Consider the following 15,524-nt stretch of genomic DNA (forward strand, 5'->3'; position numbering starts at 1 on the left):
TAATCCCTTGAGTCTATTTGTCACTTCCACTGTATAATCGTAAGGGATTTATTTAGGTCATGCCTGAATGGTCTACTGATTTTCCCTACTTTCTTCAATTTAAGTTTGAATTCGGCAATAAGGTGTTCATGATCTGAGCCATAGTCAGCTCCTGGTCTTGTTTTTGCTGACTGTATAGAGCTTCTTCAACTTTGGCTGCAAAGAATATAATCAATCTGATTTTGGTATTGACCATCTGGTGATGTTCATGTGTAGAGTCTTCTCTTGTGTTGTTGAAAGAGGGTGTTTGCTCTGAGCAGTGCGTCCTCTTGGCAAAACTCTATTAGCCTTTGCCCTGCTTCATTCTGTACTCCAAGGCTAAATTTGCCTGTTACTTCAGATTTCAAGTTATCAACGGTTTAAAACCAGGCTCCCCAAATTCCTGAAAAAGTAGCAATTATTTATTGTGAGCCTTTGTCTGAGCAAATGGTTTTCAGGATACATTGCTCTTCCATGTGGCAATACCACCTCTAGGAAAGTAAACTGAAGATTCACTTCCAGAATATGAAAACACAGATGCATGAGGGTATCCACTGCAGTCTTACTATAATTACAAAACACTGAAAAATATCTCAATGATCATGCATAGGATGCTGCTGAATAAACTTTATACAGTACACACCTTAATAGGCACCTTCAGCTTCCCTAAAGGGTCCTACTCTCTATTCCTCATCATCCACTTTGGTTGACTACTCCTCACTTTTTTCTAGTCCCAGGTCAGTTATCAGTGACTCTGGGAAGTTTTCACTTACATACTGGCTGAGATATGTGCTATATACTTACCATGTTTATCATTACACTAACATAACCATGAGAGAGTTATTTCCATGTGGGCTTTATTATACATCTTTTGCTTTCTTTAAACATTCTGATCACATAACCACTATCTGCATCTTTTAAAAACTATGTAATCATCCCAGGGTCACAAGGATGGTTCAATATATGCAAATCAATCAATGTAATACACCACTTCAACAAAAGACAAAACCACATGATCATCTCAATAGATGCAGTAAAAGCACTTGATAAAATTCACCATCCATTTCTTTACACTAACGATGAAATATGAGAAAGGGAATGTAAATAAACAATCCCTTTTAAAATGGCATCAAAAATACTAAGGAATAAACCTTACGAGAACTATAAAACATTGATAAAGAAATTGAAGATGATGAAAATGAATGGAAAGCTATCTCATGTTCTTGAATTGAAAGAATTAATATTGTTAAAAATGGCCATACTACACAAAGCAATTTACAGATTTAATGAGATCCCATGATATTTTTCACAAAACTAGAACAAATAATCCTAAAATTTATATGGAGCTGTAAGAGACCCAGATTGTCAAAGCAATCCTTAGAAAGAAGAACATAGTGGATGGCAGACTTCAGACAATACTACAAAGCTACAGTAATCAAAACAGCATGGAATTGGCACAAAACACATATATATCAATGAAACAGAATAGAGAGTGTAGAAATAAATCCACGCACCTATAGACAATTAAACTTTGCAAAGAAGGCAAGAATATACAATGGAAAAAAGACAGTCTTCAGCAAGTGTTGTCAGAAAATTTGGACAGCTACATGTACATCAAAGAAGTTAGAACACACCCTAATACCATATATAAAATAAACTCAAAATGGCTTAAATACTTAAATATAAGGCACGACACCATAAAACTCTGAGAAGAGAATACAGGCAAAACATTCTCTGACATAAATCATACTAATGTTTTAAGTCAGTCTCCCAAAGCAATAGAAATAAAAGCAAAAATGAATAAATGGGACCTAATCAAACTTACAAGCTTCTGTACATCAAAGGAAACCATAAACATAAAGACAACAAAAATATTCAGAGAAAATATTTCAAATGATGAGACCTACAAAGGCTTAATTTCCAAAATACACAAACAGCTCATGTAACTCAAAAACAAAGCCTCCCAATCAAAAAATGGGCAGACGACCTAAATAGACATTTCTCCATAAAATACACACAGATGGCCAATAGAACATGAAAAGATACTCAACATCACTGATTATTAGAGAAATGCAAGTCAAAAATATAATGAGGTACCACCTCACACCAATCTAAATAGCCATCATTAACAAGTTTACAAATAATAAATGCAGGAGAGGGTATGGAGTAAAGGGAACCCTCTTACATTGCTGGGAATGTTAATTGGTGCAGCCATTATGGAAAACAGTATGAAGATTCCTCAAAAACCTAAAAATAGAGTTGCCATACGATCCAGCACTCCCACTTCTGGGCACCCACCCAGACAAAACCTGAATTCAGAAAGACACATGCACCCTTATATCCAGAGCAGCACTTATTTACAACAGCCAACACAGAAGCACCCTAAATGTTCAACAACAGATGAATGGATAAAGAAGATGGGGTGTATATAAATATACAATGGAATATTATTTAGCCATAAAAGAGAATGAAATAATGTGTTTTGCAGCAACACGAATGGACCTAGAGATGATCATATTAAGCATAGTAAGTCAGAAAGAGGAAGACAAATACAATATGATATCACTTAAATGTGGACATAAAATTTGACACAAACGAACTTATCAATGAACTCATGGACTTATAGACTCATGGACTTATAGAACAGATTTGCGGTTGCCAAGGTGTAAGGGTGGGGAAGGATTGGGAGTCTGGGATTAGCAGATGCAAACTAGTATAATTAGTATGGATAAACAACAAGGTCTTACTGTATAGCACAGGAAACTAGATCCAATATCCTGTGATAAGCCATAATGGAAAGAATGTGAAAAACAATATAAATATGCATGACTGAGTTGCTTTGCTGTACAGCAGAGGTTAACACAAATTAGGTCTTGGCCTTACAAAAAGATGGCAGAGTAGAAGGAAGTGCACTAATCTTCTCCTGAGAGAACACCAAGATCACCACTAGCTGTTGAACAACCATCAATAGGAGAATCTTGTTCTCCTATCTCCATTTTGGTAGAATGTATCTGCCAAAAGAAGATGCCCTGCATTCAAAGGCAAAGGAGGAGCCCCAACAAGATGGTAGGAGGGGCAAAATCACATTTAGAATCAAACCTCAGACCTCCTAGAGATGCTCAGAGGGTGCAAACAAAATCTTGTGTGCACCAGGACCCAGGTAAAGGAGCAGTGAACCCCAACAAGAAACTGAGTCAGACGTGCCTTTATGTGTTTGAGTCTTTCCTGAGGAGGCACGGGTCAGCAGTGATCTGCTGTGGGGACAGGGGCTCTGGCTGAAGCAGACTTGGGATGTGCAGCACGTGGCATAAGTCCTCTTGGAGGAGGTCACCATTAGGGCCACTGTAGAGCCACCAAGCAGACAGACAACCCACAAACTGGAGAACACTTACACCAAAAAAGTTCTCCCCCATTGCAAAAGTTTTAGGGCCCACAACAGATTTCTCAACCTGGAAATCCAGCAAAAGGACTTAGAACCCCCAGGGAAACAGACTCTTGGAAGGCACAACAAAAACTTGTGTGCACAGGACCCAGGAGAAAGGAGCAGTGACAACACAAGAGGCTGACCCAGTCTTGCCTGTGAGTGTCCAGGAGCCTCCGGCAGAGATGTGGGTTGACAGTGGCCTGCCACAGGGTCAGGGGCACTGACTACAACAGTCCTGGGAGCTGCAGTGTGCTGGCATAAGTACTTTTGAAGGAGGTCACCAGTACTGCCATTGAAGTGAAGAAGTGAAGTCGCTCAGTCGTGTCCGACTTTTTGCGACCCCATGGACAGTAGCCTACCAGGCTCTGCCATCCATGGGATTTTCCAGGCAAGGATACTGGAGTGGGCTGCCATTTCCTTCTCTAGGGGATCTTCCCAACTCAGGGATCGAACCCGGGTCTCCTGCATTGCAGACAGACGCTTTACCATCTGAGCCACCAGGGAAGCCCACTACTGCCATTACCCCTACCATAGTTGGGCCTCAGGCCAAACTACAGGGAGGGAACACAGCTCCACCCACCAGCAGAAAACTGGATTAAACATTTACTGAGCATAGCCCTGCCCACCAGAGCAGAGCAAGACCCAGTTTGACCCACAGCCAGTCTCTCTCACTTGGATGCAATCTCAAAAATGACAGAATGATCTCTGTTCATTTCCAAGGTAAACCATTCATTATCACTGTAATTTAAGTTGATGCCCTGACCAGTAATGCTGAAGAAGCTGAAGTTGAATGATTCTATTGAAGACCTACAAGACCTTCTAGAACTAGCACCCAAAAAAGATGTCTTTTTCATTATCGGGGACTGGAATACAAAGTAGGAAGTCAAGAGATACCAGGAGTAACAGGCAAATTTGGCCTTGGAGTACAAAACAAAGCAGGGCAAAGACGAACAGAGTTTTGCCAAAAGAACGCACTGGTCATAGCAAACAACCTCTTGCAGAAACACAAGAGAAAACTCTACACATGGATATCATCAAATGGTCAACACCAAAATCAGATTTATTATATTCTTTGCAGCTAAAGGTAAAGAAGCTGAAAAACAGTTAGCAAAAGCAAGACCGGGAGCTGACTGTGGCTCAGATCATGAACACCTTACTGTCAAATTCAGACTTAAATTGAAGAAAGTAGGGAAAATCACTATATCACTCAGTTCAGTTCAGTTCAGTCGCTCAGCCGTGTCCGATTCTTTGCAACCCCATACATTGCAGCACGCCAGGCCTCCCTGTCCATCACCAACTCTCGGAGTTCACTCAGACTCAAGTCCAATGAGTCGGTGATGCCATCCAGCCATCTCATCCTCTGTCGTCCCCTTCTCCTCCTGCCCCCAATGCCTCCCAGCATCCGAGTCTTTTCCAGTGAGTCAACTCTTAGCATGAGGTGGCCAAAGTACTGGAGTTTCAGCTTTAGCATCATTCCTTCCAAAGAGCACCCAGGACTGATCTCCTTTAGAATAGACTGGTTGGATCTCCTTGCAGTCCAAGGAACTCTCAAGAGTCTTCTCCAACACCACAGTTCAAAAGCATCAATTTTTCGGTGCTCAGCTTTCTTTATAGTCCAATTCTCACATCCATACATGACTACTGGAAAAACCATAGCCTTGACTAGACGGGCCTTTGTTGGCAAAGTAATGTCTCTGCTTGTTAATATACTAAGTTGGTCATAACTTTCCTTCCAAGGAGTAAGCGTCTTTTAATTTCATAGCTGCAGTGATTTTGGAGCCCAGAAAAATAAAGTCAGCCACTGTTTCCACTGTTGCCCCATCTATTTGCCATGAAGTGATGGGACCAGATGCCATGATCTTAGTTTTCTGAATGCTGAGCTTTAAGTATAACTCAACCATAAAAAGAGCAAAATAATACCATTTGCAGCAATATGGATGGATCTGGAGATTGTCATTACTAAGTGAAGTCAGACACAGAAAGACAGATATTATATGATATCTCTTACATGTGGAATCTACAAAAAGGGTACAAATGAACTTAGCAACAAAACAGAAGTAGAGTCACAGATGTAGAAAACAAACTTATAATTACCAAGGGATAAGGAGGGGAGGGATAAATTGGGAGATTGTGATTGACATATACATACTGCTATATATAAAATAGGTAACTACTAAGGACCTACTGTATAGCACAGGAAACTCTACTCAGTACTCTGTAATGGCCTATATGGGATAACAATTTTTTTTAAAAAGTGGATATATGTATACATATAACTGATTCACTTTGCTGTAGACCTTTAACTAACATAGCATTGTAAATCAACTATATCCCAATAAAAATTTTTAAAAAGAAAGCATGCTTCTAACAAACAATAACAAATAAGATACAGTTTTGATCCAAATAAATGTAATACAAAGTGATTTTAAAAATTATTGACATTAAAACATTATTAGAAATGCATCTCTCAATCATACAAATAGGGTCATTTCAAGTAGCTCATGTATTCATGACTAATATGACATTGCTAGAATGATTTAGGCTTCCAAGTTAATGCAATTCCTTTTAAAAATTATTATTATTATTACTACAGAATTAAGGAATAAGGTATATTAGTAATATAAATAGAAATGAATGGAAATGACTTTATTATAGCACTATTACACAAGTCTTTGAACTACTTCCAAGGTTTATACTCTAAGTCCCATCATCATTCTTCTTCAAAATTATTTTTAATGATCATATGCCAACAAATCAATTAGTTTCTGCTTCAGTTTGGAAAAAGTAAAAAACCGAACACTTGACTTGGAAAAGATTTGTTCAGTGTTGTTCATTTTCTGGGAAGTATACACAAAAGATTTACCAAGATTTATCAGGTAATCAGGATTACGCTTTCACTAAGAGGTATATCAATTAACTCATGAAAAGGTGGGGAAATTTATATATTATTAATTTCATTTCACTTTTACCAGTAAATATTTTAATAAAATTATTTTCTATCATTCTGTGTTTTAAATATACTTTTGTCATAATCCTGGAGCTACAGATCTAATAATTTCTATTTGTAGAAAATATCTACCATATAATATAAATGGTAAAGTCAGTTCTTTTTATCAAACCAAATATCCAAATTAGACTTTTTTGATTCAAAAAAGTCTGACCTCATTCTAAAATTTGAAACTGATGTGCTAATGCACATTTCAAAGAGTATTATAAATATGACTAGAAATAAAGTGAAAGATGCAACTTTTAAGTTAGATTACTAAAAATTCCAGTAAGGTCAAAATGATAAAAAATCTAATACTTGTCCTTTTTATAGTAACTTATATAAACAAGATAATAAATCATTCTCATTACTTACTTTGTTCTAGTGAAATGTAATTTGCAGCTAAAATTACCAGTTATTTGAGAAGAGAAGAGCATGATAATAGCTTTTGCATTCCTTCTATAATTGTGTGTATATGATTTGCTTCTGAAGGACAATTAAATGAATCTCATGTATTATAAAAATCCAAAATAACTCCAATAATTTCATTAGATGTAGTTATTAAAATTTTTTAAAGTGAAAAGAATACAATGCTAAAAATAATTAACCTAGCAGCTAGATACATTAAAATTTTATTTTTTATTAATTGTAGTAGGAAAAAAATAGTAAACATTTCATAATATGAAAAACAATTATAAAGAAAGAATCTATGATATGATTTGAAAAACTAGGATTTGCCTGCCTTAATTAAAAAAACATACTGCTAATCTGTAAGAAGCCAGGTAAAAGTTATCCTGAGGAATTTTATTTAATAGCCTGATCATTTATTTAATAGCCTGAAAATGCTGATCATTCAGGAAACATCTGGAATCAATGGCCCTTGTGGTGAGAACTGAGGACAGATGTGAAGAAGTGCTTACATTTAAATATGGGTAAGCTTCTTCTTTTTTTTTTTTAAATTTTATTGCAGGCCTTTATTGGTGGCCACCTTTTATTGGTGGCTCAGATTCTACAGGCAGATTCTTTACTGTCTGAGCAAGAGGGAAGTCCTCCACTAGATCACCTTAAATGGAGAAGCCATGGGCCTCTGGATGTCAGATGACCCCATCGCAAAACACCACTCCTGGTTCTCCTCTGTGACTCTGTGATATTCCTTATTCCTGCAAGTGTGAAAGTGATAGTCACTCAGCCATGTCTGACTCATTGTGACCCTATGGACTGTAGCCTGCCAGGCTCCTCTGTCCATGGGATTCTCCAGGCAAGAATACTGGAGTGGGTTGCCATGCCCTCTTCTAGGGGATCTTCTCAACCCAGGGATCGAACCCAGGCCTTCCACATGCAGGCAGATTCTTTACCATCTCAGCCACCAGGGAAGCCCTAATTACTCCTTACTCTCCTGGAAACCCGGCCTCATTTTACTTTGGCTTCTTCTCATAAGCATTCAAACACATTGGCTCCTCTCCTATGTTCCTCTCACCCTAATAATTAGTTTATTCTCTTCCTTTCTCAGCAGACTTGTAGAAACACATACTCTGGGCTTCACTCCTCCACGTCTCTCTCAAAGTTTTGCCAGTTGTATCCTGGTTGCAAACCCACCCTCCACCTGAAACTTCTCTCACAGAGGAAAAAATGAGGTGGGGGCTCCTTCTTGCTAATTCCAATCAGTAAAAGGCAGGAGAGATAGGGAGAAGTTCTCTAACAGATATTACAGAGCTTCACAGAGCAGACAGGAGAGCTGACATATCCCTGAGAAAGAAAAACACATCAGCCTGAAATAGAGAACTGGAATCCAGAAGGTGCTACTCTGGAAGCAAAGTGATGCCTCTTGTGTCTGCAGAATGTCACACAGCTGTGGTCACTGACTGAGGACATCTGCCTGGGAGGGCTCTTCTGCTTCTGAGTCACAGGAGTGACGGGGAAGCATCATCTTCAGAGGGCCAGTGGGCCCAATGCCACCCAGACACCATTCATCACCATAGGATCATAGGCAAGTTTATCAGGAAGGCTTGGTGGCTTTGATGTCAACGTTATGCTAGCTTCATAAAACTACTTGAGACTTCATGAAACAGGGCCAGTTGAGCTGACGTGAAAGGTCCCTGCCTCCCACTCTTGATGCTTTCCTACCTGCTTCAAATACAGCTGACCTTTGAAGAACATAGGTTTGAACAGCCCAGGCCCACTTAAATGTAAACTTTTTCCAATAGTAAATATTACAACATGACACAGTCCTCACTGGTTGAATCCTTGGATGCTGAACCACAGATATGGAGGGCCACCTATATGTTATATGCGGATTTTTGACTGTGTAGAGTCAACACCATATCGCTCGAGTTGTTAAGTCACTTGTCATGTTAAGTCATGTAAGTGTCATGTTAAGTTGCTTCAGTCCTGTCTGATTCTTTGTGATCTCATGGACTCTGGAGTAGGTTGCCGTGCCTTCTTCCAGGGGATCTTCCCAACCCAGAGACTGAATCTGCATTTCTTGTGTCTCCTGCATTGACAGGTGGGTTCTTTACCACTAGCGCCAACTGGGAAGTCCTTGTTCAAGGGTAGACTGTACATCTGTGTCTATATCCAAGTTCAATACCAAAAGAGATGTTAAGAATGAAGAGAAAACTAAAAGCCAGAGCAGTCTGGCTAAAGCTGAAGCCAAAGGTAGGCACAGATGTTTCAGAGCTGGATGCAAAGGAAAGCACAGTGATTCAGAGCTGGATGCTGGTCTTAACCGTGGGGAACATGGCTTTTGATGAGTCCAGACCCCCAGTTCCATGCTAGAAGCTGGATGCCATGGAGAGCTGACTTGTGCTTAAGTAGAGAAGAAACACCAGCCCAGGGAAACAGAAGCAACAAAGAGGCCAAGAGTGATGGGAATTATGTAAGAGAAACATGCCCCAGACCTAACCCACCAACAGACATGGGCTGTCAAAAATTACTACACAGGTGATCAAAAATTAATACACACAGCCAAAAACTACCATTAAAAAATCACCCTGAACCAGAGAATGGCATGTGGTCTGGATAGTAAGCATGACTAACCCACTGTGACACAGTGGTGGCCCAGAAACATGGTATGCTCTGTCAGAGACAGTCATCAGTTAAAAGAAAAAAGGCGGGGGGAGACTTTAAACCTAAAACCAGAAAGAGCATAACAATCTGAGAGAAGCTCTAACTTGGTTAACATGAAAAACCACGGGCTCCAAATGGCAGCACTGGGGCTCGCTGATAGCACACCTACATGTGACACCTCACCTAACTAGTTCAGCTTTCCCCAGAAAGGTACTCTTAATCAACCAGTTTGGAATCTTCTGATCAGCACCAGTGAGGTAAGCCATCAGGTGGGTCCTGTCCATCCCCCAGAGGAAGAGAAGGGTTTCTGCATGATAAAAGATGATCTGGCTCCACAAAACCCTTTCTTTCCCTTTGCTAATGACTACCTTACCCCAGCTTCCTGTCCATAAACCATCTTCCATTCTGTACCCCTCCACAGCCGCTATATGGGATACTGTCAATTGTTAAACAAAATCAAGTAGATCTTCAAATATATTTAAATTTTGTTTTTTAACAGCTCAATAGTAGGATCAAGACTGAATCAGACTGAATCAAGGCAGGGTGCCCTTGAATCCCACCTCAAGTACACTGTCTTTCTTGCTATTTCCAAGGGCTGTTGGTGAGTTTCTCTCAGTTGATCTCTGCTCGTTTTGCATTCAAGCATCAGATCTAATTGATTTTTTAGACCACGATTTCCTTGAATGGAAAATTCCAGGCCTTAATTCTACCCCCAGATTGCATGTTGGGAATTGCTATAGTTCCCCTTGTTGGGAATCCTTCTTCCAAATTCCAGGTCATTGGGAACTCTTGGTGGCAGCTGCAGGTCTCCATTTGTTTGGAATCAGTCTGCAGTCCCCATACTTTGAGGTTTGCTGATTCAACTGGTTATTTTATGTTTAACAACTGTGGCCCTGGAAGTTGCATATATCTAACAAGAGGGCACGATTTTACTAAAAACCTAGATTTACAATAGTCATCTTGGGAAATGTTTCAATTAAATAGGATTGTTTATCTAAGAAATGTACTTGAGAGCAAGGAATACCAAACTAGACAAATAAAATGGGATTCCTGCTTTAATTGGTATGCAGAGGCTTACAAAAGCCTTCTATTTTCCAAAATGGCTTCATTAAAAGACTCATTACAAAAGGCTAATGAAAAATGAAAGATGCAAGAGGTAGCTAATACAAAAGACGATAGGACTGATATGACTGTTTCGGCTCCTTCCCCTTCCTTCTCATCAGAGTATGCACATTTTACTAATTCTCTGTCTGAACTCTGTTTCTACTTCAAAGAGACTATTAGACAGTTGGCATTTAAATCAAAAAACTACCTGAGGTTACAGACAAACCTCCTCATGTATTTTTCACACCTTGGTCAAAGACTGAACTAAGAGCACAGTTAAAGAATTTCCTAGGACTTCCCTGGTAGGCCAGTAGCTAAGACTCCACCGTCCCAATGCGGGGGGACCACATTCCACCCCTGGCCAGGGAACTAGATCCCATATGCCACAACTAAGAGTTCGCAATGAATATCAAAGATCTCGAGTACCACAACTGAGACCCAGAGCATCCAAATAAATAAATAAAAATAAATTTTAAAAAAGAGCTTCCTAAACCTAGGGAGGAACCCTCAAAATTTTTGAAGAATTTAGAGTTGTTATCACGGCTTATGAGCCTAGGTTGCCAGATCTTTATCAATGTGTGCACACGCTGGTAGGACCTGGGGAAGCCCCCCTACACAATGAATGCAGAAAGCTAGATGGCAAAACCAGGAGAATAATATTCGAGATTCTCAACTGGAAAGGGCTCAAAAAATAGCAAGTAACTTTTACAAGCTATTCTTAGAGTCTTCCCTGACTTCACTGACCATCTATTATTCAAACATGCAAACAAACAAAAAAAAGATGAATCTGACCGACTTTAAAAGTTCCTTAGAAGCCCTCTGCTTTTGGCATCCTGGGTTCCAAAAAAATAAATAAGGTTACCCAGGCTGCTCTAGATGCCCTCCTTGTAAATGGATTGTCTCCTGAGATTAGGAGATCAATAAAAAGGCAGAAAATAGGATGGGAGGCTATGGGCCTGACAAAGCTCGTGACTACATTTGAGCATTTTTAAAGGACCCTGGAGCAAGATTATAAACAAAAATCCACCAGGCTAACAGCTCTACAGCTAAAACAGATACCAAAGCCAGAGACCCAAAATAACACCCAGGCCTCCTTCACTGCATCCCTCAGGGGCCATCATCAAACACTGGTCCAAAGATCGATGTCTCAATTGCAATCAACTGGGTCACTGGAAAAGAGGCTGTCCTCAAAGGTCCTATGCAAACTCCTCTTATGCCCTCATATCTACCTGCATGTGGGCCCCTTCCACAGTTGACAGGGCCCTGAGGGGATCTCTGGGAAACTATTACCAGTAATTTCCTTAAATAGACAAGGGGAAATCAAAATTAAAATTAATCACTTTGTCAAATTCTAGTTGATACTGGAGCTACACTTTCCACCCCACCCTCAGAGAACAACAAAATACAATAAATCTTTGAGAGTAAAAAGGCGGTTTCCGTACTGGGGGTATCTAATAACTTTAAGACAGAATTTGTATCTCAACCAATACAAATGACTTTGGGATTGTTTAGTAAAAAAAAAAAAGTCCTTCTTTCTATGTGAAATAGCCCCAGACAATCTATTAGGCAAAGGTCTCCTGTCTAAATTAAAAGGACTGATGTGTCTTACCTTTGATGGAGACCTCACTTTAGAATTCCCTTGACCAACTTGAACCTGCTCTTTTATATTCCTTGCTGTCTGTCCTTGATATAGAAGAAGAAGGATTTCAACAAAAGTCCCCTGATTTAGCTGAGGTGCCTAAAAATTTGTAGGCTACTTATAACACTGATATTGGGAGAGTAAAAAATTCAGAACCTATATCTGAAAGGATACATACAATATTTACTGCAACACTTTACAATAACCAAGACACAGAAGCAACATAAATGTCCATCAACAGAGAAACAGATAAAGAAGATGTGGTACATATATATATGATGGAATATTACTTAGCCATAAAAAGAATGAAATAATGCCATTTGTAGGAGCATGGATGGATCTAGATATTATCACCGTAAGTGAAGTAAATCAGACAAAGATAAATACCATATGATATTGCTTATATGCCAAATCTTTTAAAAATGATACAAATAAACTTATTTACAAAACAGAAACAGACTCACAGACCTAGAGAATGAACTTACGGTTACTGAGGGTAAGGGTGGGGGCAGGAATAGTAAGGGAGTTAGGGATTGACATGTACACACTGCTACATTTAAAATAGAAAATCAACAAGTACCTACTGTACAGCACAGGGAACTCTGCTCAACATTATGTAACAACCTAAAAAGGAAAATAATTAGAAAAAGAATAGATACATGTATACATATAAATATAACTGAATCACTTTGCTATACACCTGAAACTAACACATTGTTAATCAACAATACTCCAATATAAAATAATAAGTTTTTTAAAAATTTCAGAACCTATATTCACATATATAAGACTGAACTCTTCCTCAATTACCTCAATATCCATGAAAGCCCGAGGCCACATAAGGCCTCATACCCACAGTGTAAGACAATCATTCAGGGACTAATCATTACCTGCACTAGTCCCTGTAACACACTGATCTTGCTGGTCCAGAAACCTAATAGCTAGGAATGGAGATTTGACCAGAAACTGAGAGCTATTAATAAGATAGTTATGCCCACATTTTCTAGTTGTTCTAAACCTGGAGAGCCTTCTATCACAAGTTCTGCCTGACTCAAAAGGGTTCACTGCTGTAAATCTTTGTTCAGCATTTTTGGGCATCTCTGTAGAACCCAATACTTAATATCTATTTCCCTTTACTTGGAAAGATTAACAATATACCTGGACACACATGACTCAGTCACTCACTGAGGCCCCTTCTTATTTGTCCCATGTGCTCCTCTAAGATGTGAGCACCCTCCAGTCCCTGGGAAATCAGCCTTTACACAATTTGTAGACAATCCCATGCTGTGCTCAGTAACCCAAAAGGTGTCCAGAAAAGATTCCATTTATTTAATGCAACAGTTAGCTGTAAAATGTCACTAAGTCTTTAAGGAAAAATTAATATTATCTCTGCTGCTGCTGCTGCTAAGTCGCTTCAGTCGTGTCCGACTCTGTGCGACCCCATAGATGGCAGCCCACCAGGCTTCCCCGTCCCTGGGATTCTCCAGGCAAGAACACTGGAGTGGGTTGCCATTTCCTTCTCCAATGCATGAAAGTGAAAATTGAAAGTGAAGTCGCTCAGTCGTGACACTGTTTATTACCTAGGTCATCATCTAAGTGCTAAAGAAATCCAGCTATCTCCAAAAAGAACTGTATCAACCCAAGAATTTCCTAGACCCATATCTAGTGACAATCTCATGGATTTCTAGATCTGGATGGTTATTGCAGAATATGGGTTCCTAATTCTTCTTTATAGTTTCCTATTAGCTTCTACGAACTTACTAAAGTTTCAGCCCCTGTACCCTTCCCTTAGGAAGATAAACATTAGCAGACTTTTATAAGACTAAAACAAGTACTCCAAGAACCGTTATTTGTGGATGAAAAAGATACCCAAGCCCTGGGAGTGCCCATGCAAGAGCATGGTGATAAAGATGGCCATAAACATAGTCCCCCATAAACGCTGCCTATTACAGTATTGTGCTCGGTTCAGTGGCTCATGCCTATTCCAGCTGTCTTAAGACTATCTAAGGATATTGCTACAACTGCAAATTTAGGAGAAGCCTCAGCAGAACTATTCCTAGGAAATGACATTTGTTTACAAATTCTTTATGCTGTCGAAAGTCTTAACTCTGAATTGACTCAACTTTTCTCCAATAGCGATCAACCTCCTCTGAGACCCTTCTGCTTTCACCTTCTAATCTGTATCTTCAACACTGCAACATTCCTAAATCCTGCTATGTTACAACCTCTCCCTGGTAAAAGGCAAGCCCCATGACTGCAAGGTAATAAGATTCTATTCTGTGACACTACATCCTGATTTACAAGACACCCTTTAGCCAATCCTGATTTAATCTTGTTTACTATGGGTCATACTGTAGAAATAAAAAAGGGAATTTTCAAGCTGGTTATGCTGTTACTACCCAACATGACCTACTCAAAAGGGGAAATTTCCCACAAGTTAAATCAACCCAAGCAAAACTGCATGCCCTTACCCAAGCCATACAAGTTATCAGAAGACAAATTGTTCAGATTTATACTGACAACCGACGTGCCTTTGGGGTTGTCTATGATTTAGTGATGTTATGGAAACAAAGACATTTTTCTTATGTCCTCTGGGACCCCAATCAAAAATGAAAAACAAGTATACAGATTTTCTTACTGCTATTCTTTTACTTCTTGAGATTGCTGTCATCAAAATTGAGGCTCAGACTAAAAGGGCTGCACCTGAGTGTCAGGGAAATGCCCTGGCTGACTTTCATGCAGAGAGACAGTAGCAACAGAATCTCTAAAGATTGCAGCACATGTGGATGAAGTTGACATTTTTTGCCTCTGCAAAGAATGGCCCCTCATTGCCAGACTTTTGCTGTCCTAATGTCCTTGTAACATGGAAACAGTCTGCTACTGAGTCAGAGAAATTAAGGCAGGCACACAATGGCTGCAAATTAAACAATCAGTTAGGGGCTATGGGAAACCCAAGACAGCCACTTGGTTTTCCCCAGCTTCCTGGCAAATCCTATTTTGGTTTTTGCCATCTTTCATCTGCCACAGTGCATTTAGGATGACTCAAGGTGGAAGCTTACTCCTTGGAAGGAAAGTTATGACCAACCTAGATAGCATATTCAAAAGCAGACACATTACTTTGCCAAAAAAGGTCCATCTAGTCAAGGCTATGGTTTTTCCTGTGGTCATGTATGGATGTGAGAGTTGGACTGTGAAGAAGGTTGAGCGCCGAAGAATTGATGCTTTTGAACTGTGGTGTTGGAGAAGACTCTTGAGAGTCCCTTGGACTGCAAGGAGATCCAACCAGT

At 39.6% G+C, this 15,524-nt stretch overlaps 1 protein-coding gene across 1 annotated transcript in view; it reads right to left on the reverse strand.

Annotated features, from left to right (window-relative positions):
• The window catches only part of HECW1 (HECT, C2 and WW domain containing E3 ubiquitin protein ligase 1), a 483,654-nt gene that overhangs the window by 362,522 nt on the left and 105,608 nt on the right, over positions 1 to 15,524 (reverse strand). The window lies entirely within an intron of this gene.

Source organism: Bubalus kerabau, chromosome 8, assembly GCF_029407905.1.
Source record: "Bubalus kerabau isolate K-KA32 ecotype Philippines breed swamp buffalo chromosome 8, PCC_UOA_SB_1v2, whole genome shotgun sequence".
NCBI classification, from domain to species: Eukaryota; Metazoa; Chordata; class Mammalia; order Artiodactyla; family Bovidae; genus Bubalus; species Bubalus kerabau.